At 41.3% G+C, this 7,831-nt stretch overlaps 1 long non-coding RNA gene across 2 annotated transcripts; it reads right to left on the bottom strand.

Annotated features, from left to right (window-relative positions):
* Positions 1–575: 575 nt before the first annotated feature.
* LOC129249940 (uncharacterized) lies at positions 576–1,593 on the bottom strand. 2 transcript variants are annotated; one of them, XR_008582750.1, is made up of 2 exons: positions 1,511–1,593; positions 576–1,420 (listed from the first exon to the last, which is right to left on the bottom strand). It is a non-coding gene; the product is annotated as an uncharacterized LOC129249940 (long non-coding RNA). The 2 variants fall into 2 exon arrangements; XR_008582751.1 differs by having other exon boundaries at positions 1,500–1,587.
* Positions 1,594–7,831: the final 6,238 nt, after the last annotated feature.

The raw sequence follows: 7,831 nt of genomic DNA, 5'->3' as shown, positions 1-7,831 counted from the left end.
TTTTATGCAGCTCTGGATGTATGAAAACTGACGACGAATCATGAAAAAATGTCTCACGAGGTTTCACTTTGTTTAACGATTGTTTTAATGAAGTGATAAAGTCATAAAGTCTTTGTGGCTCGTTCGGCGAAAAACTGTCCTACTAGGTACGCCAAAGTGAGAGATCCACAATGATAACAAAGAGTTCGCAGCCATTTCGGCAGAAATTTCCGCAATGGGATGTTGATTTGATCAAAGCGATCACATCTGCTGTCGCAATGTTCGATTAGTGATCGTGTGTGACGATGAACATTGGCTTTCTTACATGCACGGCAGTTACCCACAAAAGACTTGACTCTCGAGAGCAAATCTGGAACTATGTTGTTCCTTCCTGAAAAGTGGCGAATGGAAGTACTGAATTCACTAATAAAATATAACGCATTCGCTGCCAAGGTCGAGTATACTCGTCTTTGGCAGAGTGTCACGCATTGCCAAGACGAGTATACTCGTCTTACTTTAAATATATTATAACATGCAGGCTCATTTTTGTGGCCACAAACATATATATTAGTATTTAGAGAATAAAATACTAGAAATAAAATTGTTTACAAAAATAATACTTTATTTCTTAGAGAGAATGATCTTTGAGGCAAAAATCAACTAGATCGCGTATTTGTAACAAAATTGTTTAGCAACAAAATCACATACAATATAATACATTATCTTCATGAGAGGATTTGTAGCATAGTCCAATACATAATGGAGATTTATTAGGACAGCTCCGACAGTAATATCGAGTCTCCTTTTAAATTTTTTTCGTTGCACAAACTCTACATTTGCGAGTTGGGTTATTCTGTTTTGGTGTAGGAGGAATAGAATCAAGATAATGAATAGAAATTTGTTCCTCTGGTATGATTGACGTAGATTGATGAGATTGAATGACTGCATCTTGGCTTCCATTTAGCCAATATTGTATAACTTCTTTTTTTCTTCATTTTCTGCGTTCGGTTGCTAACTATAAGATATATACATATGCATTATGCGCAGCCATTTTCATGACGTGTACAGCTATTTTTTATACCACAATACAATATTGGGTTTGATGGAGACTTGTCTATTTCTGTTAGCAATTTCAACCATCTCAGCTTTGAGCAAATTTCATATAGTAAATACGTCTCTTTTATCTCTCCACTTACAAACAACGACCGATTCGGGTCGCTTCCAACTGTACTCGCCCTACTTCAGATTTTGTTTGACCAATTCTTTCGGATTACCTTTACGATTTGATCGTCCCTCGAATTCAAAAACTGGAGGTTCTCTTTCCACTTCTGTCCACATATTACCACTGCTGGTATCTTCATTTATAGATTGCACATTGATAGAAGTATTAGGAACTTCATCTTCATTTTCCTGCCAGTTGATATATCGTCGTCAATTATAACTAAATTGAATTGTACAAGAGATAAAATAAATAATTATAAGCTATATAACCATTGAGAATTTTCACTTTAAAAGTATACCTAATATGTACAACAATGTGTGATATGACTGAGCAAAATTCGCTCAAAATTTTATTTCACAACTAATAGTTTGTTAATCTGAACTCCACAAAACTATTGTGATTACTGATAAGAGATGTTGCAGTTACTCAGCTCGAAGTGAAATCAAAATACGCGGCACTACATTATCCCGTTATCTGCTGAGACACTGTAATCGACAATAGTGAATTTCTAAGTGTTGCCAATTTACAGAATGTTGCGTCGTTTTATTGCATTTTTGATTTATTATTTGTTTTTCTACTAAAACGTACCCAAATACGAAAAATGATATCGAGGCCCCTTGCCTTACCATTGCCAACGACGAGTATACTCGTCTTTGCTTTTCTGCTTGTAAATGGTTATGTATGATAATACATATACATATATGCTCTTACCAAGAAATAGAAGGATTTTGGTAAACAATACCACTCAAAATATAAATGGCAATGGGAATGACTTCATTTAATTTAGGCTTGGCAGCGAATGGTTTAATGGCTATGCACGACGTGTAATAATTTTGACGTGATAACGTTTTATAATTCGATGTAGAATGGCTGGAAAAGGAGATATCAAAAATTCCAGCCTGCGAAAACAGCAAGTTCATTCTTGTTGAGAGTAGCAAAGAAAGGCTAGTAGGAGCGAGTGTCTGGATTCCGGGTCCTTCCTGATGTTTAGCAGAGCTCCTCACATGTATCCGTGTTCAGAACAAAGATCTTGACACGACTCTCTAGAGAGTATACTCGTGCACCAGGCAGAAATCCGCTACCACTTCGGAGGCGAGTTCCCACCTGGTAGTGGGTATCGATCTTGGGTCTCTCAAGATCCTTAAGTCGAAGTACGGGTGCCATCCTCACCTACATCTGGGGCGAATCTATTTTCGAGTCCAGGACAGGTTGGAGGACAAACCATAAGTACACTCAGTCTCATGACTGAAATAATATTTAAGCAGATAAATCTGCAGCATCTCATGTGCCGTCGGCATGCAAAACTGCAAACAAGCCCACACATAATACTAAAACAAGAACCATGGGTATGTCACAAGCGTATATGTGGTCTAGGTGCTATGTCCTGGGGACGAATACTTCATTATGAAGGGAGTGTGAGGCCGCGAGCATGTACTCATTATTATCATGCCAAGGTTGATCGAACACACGATGTTAAAAGAGCTATGCTCCGGAGATGTCGTTCTTCCAAAAATAAAGTACTTGAAGAGTGGGAACAGTGTCGAAAGTATCATAGTTCTGGCCTACCTACTCTACGACTCTGTACAGCCACCTCCTTCGAGGGAACTAAGAGAGACTGTCAGAAAAAAGTACGGAAAGTCAAACTTGAATCCTTTGGAAATTTCTTCATCTAAACTGCTCAGTAAGGCTGGATTCCATTGGAAAACCTGATGGTTCATACACTATTTCCAAATCGGAAACGTTTAATGCTCTCCCCGAAACCCCTTTTCTGAAGTATAGGGTGGCAAGAATAATAACGGTAGCGACGGTGGAGCCTCCACGTACAAAGAATCGATAAGCTTTTCCTTATCTTCTCTTGAAGAACTTATGGAATATATCTAACAATGCTTGAGAAAGGAGGAGACAGGCTGATTGAGGCCCTGAAAAGGATCTACACAGCCTGTCTTGCAATTGGCAATACACCACAATGGGCGTGTTCTTGGACAATGAGGGGCTTTTGATGATGGCACTTTTGGCTCAATATGTTCCTCTGCCGAACGACATGGAGTTAATCAAACCATTGTAAGATGGATATATTCCATGCTTTCTGAGAAGCTGTTAACCGCTGGGAAGAACAGTGACGAACTAATCACCGTCAGGGCTAAGCGTGGATGTCCCCAAGAGTGTATTCTTTCTCCGCTGTTGTGGTGCTTAGTCGTAGACTCTCTACTAGCGGAGATGCATGTTCAAGCATATGCGGACGATGTGTGTGCGCTAACATGTAATAAATCCCTAGGAAGGCTTTGCACGAAAGTGCAGAGAATTCTGGAGAAAATCGATGACTGGCGCACGAGACAAATTTCCGCCAATCCGAACAAAACCACCATTGTCTTGTTCAGGAGAAAACGGAAATTGGATGGACTTAGTCTTCCACCACATAAAGGTGTGACACTTGGTGTTTCCGATGAAGTTTAATATCTAGGAGTAATCTTGGATAAGAAGCTGACTTGAGAGACACACGTTTCATTGCTGTGGTCCCATGGACATACACAGCACTTATCTAACCAATCATCACTTCTGTGGTCCGGTGGCGACGGAGCATGGTTAAGTCCACACTCCGGAAACTATACAGGCTGCAAAGAAGTGTATGTTTATGCATTACGGGTGCAATAAATCCTATGCTTGATTTGCTCCCCTTGGGTCTTAAGATACAACAAGAGGGAATAAAAGCAATGTGAAGACTCCATAAACATGGTTCCCTGCACAAAGACGGAACTCCGGAACACAGAGGAATCTCTTAGTTGCTATCTGAGCAGTATTCATTGTTCTTGCCAACTAAAGACGACCTGATTCCCATAGTTTCATTTGGAAGGAAATTTTATATCAGATTTCCACTGCGTAAGCAATGACGCAATCCAGAATGCATGCAGGGACGTTTGACGGATAATTTCTTTACCGATGGGTCCAAGAATGAAATAGGGTCTGGAGCCGGATGGTACTTAAACGATAGTAATAAGTATCACCATGCTATGGGGGAAATGGCAACTGTTTTCCAAACGGAAATTTTTGCCATCCGGAAAGTAGCCGTATGGATAATCGGGAGGAAATGGAACGAGATACAGATTGGAGCTTTCAGTGACAGCCAGGCTGCACTTAAGGCCCAGGAGAACGCGAAATGTCGGGGTATGTCGACGATATGTGAGCGATTCCGAAATAAGGAAAAATAGGGTTGGTTAAATTCTTTATATTTTATTATTATATATAGTAGGGTGTGTGTGTACAAGCGTGTGTGGGTGTGTATTGGTTATAAATTTATTAACAGTAATATCTATATTAGCCTGTTTACGCTTTTTTCTATTTATCCGTTTCAGGCTTGTTGAATATACTTTAATAGTTGATATGGTGTCACTGAGATGTGTCCTTGCGCTTGTAGTTAAAATAATAACCAAAATGTATAGCGATGTTAGTGCGGTTGCTCATTCCTGCATTGTCCTTCTTTCGCTTTTCAGAATTTAAGAGGACAATGCAGGGATATGTTTGTTTAGAATAAACATCCCGGCCGCCTTGCAGTACCTGCGAATAATAATGGGTTAATTTGGTGTAAAATAACTGGTATAATTATTGTGTAATTGTTTGAGGTGTTTAGTTTACTTAGGGTCTAATTAATGTTTCTAATTAGAGTCCATCCAAGTGCGGTGTTTCGGGCGACAATTGTGCCATTGTCGGGGTGGATAATGCCGGATTTTATGATTTGTGGATATATATCGGCTCCAAGTTTTATCATTACCTGGTCTTTCTTGTTGAAAGATGGGTCAGCGAGGACTAAAAGATCGAAACGTTTTCGAATCTCGTGACGTATGTCCTGCTCATAGGGTCGTGTGGGTAAATTTTTCGAGATTAAGGCGTGAGCCTCTAGTCGCAGTTGCTTGTCGGTTAGTGACCCGATTTTGAGGTTGCAGATACGATATTCGTTTAAATATGTTATCGGCAACCTCAATCTTCTCACTAATTCTGAGCCGATGGTGGTTATTTTTTGGGTCGGATTGATTAGGGCTTTGACCTTGTCCCATTTGTCATCTAGTTTTATGCGGATGAATGCCAACTCGGGTCCTATTATCTGAACCGAAGTACACCTACTTTATTCGGCCTACTTTCCATTCGTTTGGAGGCAGATTTTGGTTTCTGCTGACGACTAAGTCTTCAACTTCGGTGTTGCGTTGAGGGTATTTCCAGGTATATCGCTTGTGGAGTTCCTTGAGGTATTCTTCTTTTCATCTGTTAGAAAAATGTTGATGAAGGGCTTTAAATTTTTTCCATCTGTTTATCATACTTAATTTAGTATCTTTTAAGTTGGGTTCGGCGGGTGTTAATAGTGGCGTACCTATTAAAAAGTGTCCTGGTGCTAAGGGTTCTAAATTTGTTGGGTCATCATTTGAGGGACTTAATGGACGAGAGTTCAAGTTTGTTCCGTTGTCCGAGTAGGGATTGGAGGGACACCCGCGCCTGAAAAAGAAAAGTGCAAATGCGGCCATGAATGCGTCGTAAGATTGCTGACAAGTTCGAGATGTATGACCTTAGTTGCGAAGTATACGAATATACAGACGCATCCTTTAGTTATTAGGCATGCTCTTCCAGTGTAATTTTTATTATCATAAGGTGCTGCGAAATCTATTCCTGCGACGGCAAATGAATAGGTTAGGGTTGTCCTCTCAGCTGGGAGTGCCGCTGTTATTTGTGTGTGTTGTGTCCTCTTGTGTAATATACAAGTTTTGGAATTATGGATCACTGATTTTATGAGGGTCCTTATTTTTGGTACCCAAAACTCTGTTCGCATGAGTCGCAGAACCAGTTGATTTCCATCGTGTGCGTAAATCGGGTAAATAAATTTGCCATTTGTCTGTCGTTATTTGACAAAGCGGGAGAGTTGCTTAATCGCCCGTCAACTCGCATGATTTTGTTCAAGTTCACTGATGGGTTAAGTGTCAATAATGATCTTTTCTGAGAAATGATTTTTTTGGTTATAATAATCAGTTTTATTCGCATCGCTTTAAATTCACTTGGAGTTATTTCTTGGCTTAAATATTGGCATTCACGTCTCCTGCGTGAGGCATTTGAGTAGAACCTGAATAAATACGCAACTACTCGAATAGCTTTTGGGTAGTGAAGATAATCTTTCTAGTATATCCTCTTGGGTCTTTATTGCGAATGTCTTTACGGGTTTGATTTCCATTGTTGTGGTATAGGGGTTCCGAGTTTTTGGCCACTGTTCTTGTTCGAATCTTAACCATTTGGATCCATGCCATCAGAGTTCGCAGCTCAGAAGTTCCATCGGCGTACATCTTCGGCTTGCCAAAACTGCGGGATTGTCATGGCTTTCGACATGGCGCCAGTTATTCACTCCAACATGTTCCATAATGGTGGTGTGTCCCAAGAACATGGCGGTTTGCCTAACCACGATAGAATTATGGTTGAGTCCGTCCAAAAATAGCTTCTGTATTGCTCTAAGCTTAATTGGGGTAGAGTAGTGTCCACATTCACAATACGCCAAATCTTGGAAAAGACCCATGAAAGGAGAATCGACACACACCATCTTTTCGTCGACTTCAAAGCTGCATTCGACAGTACGGAAAGGAGTTACCTGTATGCCGCGATGTCTGAATTTGGTATCCCCGCAAAACTAATACGGCTATGTAGGATGACGTTGCTCAACACCAGCAGCGCCGTCAGAATTGGGAAGCACCTCTCCGAGCCGTTTGATACCAAACGAGGTTTCAGACAGGGTGACTCGCTGTCGTGTGACTTCTTTAACCTGATGTTGGAGAGCATCGTACGAGCCGCAGAACTTAATAGCTCAGGCACAATTTTTTATAAGAGCGTGCAATTGCTGGCGTATGCCGATGATATTGACATCATCGGCCTTAACAACCGCGCTGTTAGTTCTGCCTTCTCCAAACTGGATAAAGAGGCAAAGCGAATGGGTTTGGTGGTGAACGAGGACAAAACGAAGTACCTCCTGTCTTCAAACAAACAGTCGGCGCACTCGCGTATCGGCACCCACGTCACTGTAGACAGTTATAATTTCGAGGTTGTAAAAGACTTCGTCTATTTAGGAACCAGCATTAACACCGATAACAATGTCAGCCTTGAAATCCAACGTAGAATCTCTCTTGCCAACAAGTGCTACTTTGGACTAAGTAGGCAACTGAGCAGTAAAGTCCTCTCTCGTCGAACAAAACTAACACTCTACAAGACTCTCATCATGCCCGTCCTAACGTATGGCGCAGAAGCTTGGACGAAGACAACATCCGATGAAGCGACGCTTGGAGTGTTCGAGAGAAAGATTCTGCGTAAGATTTTTGTACCTTTGCACGTTGGCAATGGCGAATATCGCAGACGATGGAACGATGGAACGATGAGCTGTATGAGCTTTATGACGACATAGACATAGTGCAGCGAATAAAGATCCAGCGGCTACGTTGGCTGGGTCATGTCGTCCGAATGGATATAAACGCTCCGGCTTTGGAAGTATTCGATGCGGTACCAGCTGGTGGTAGCAGAGGAAGAGGGCGGCCTCCTCTGCGTTGGAAAGATCAGGTGGAGAAGGACTTGGATTCACTTGATGTGTCCAACTGGCGCCGGTTAGGACGAGAA

This window comes from Anastrepha obliqua, chromosome 6 (genome assembly GCF_027943255.1).
Source record: "Anastrepha obliqua isolate idAnaObli1 chromosome 6, idAnaObli1_1.0, whole genome shotgun sequence".
Classification (NCBI taxonomy): Eukaryota; Metazoa; Arthropoda; class Insecta; order Diptera; family Tephritidae; genus Anastrepha; species Anastrepha obliqua.
Note: the sequence above shows the minus strand (reverse complement) of the source record. Positions and strands in the feature narration are given on the sequence as shown.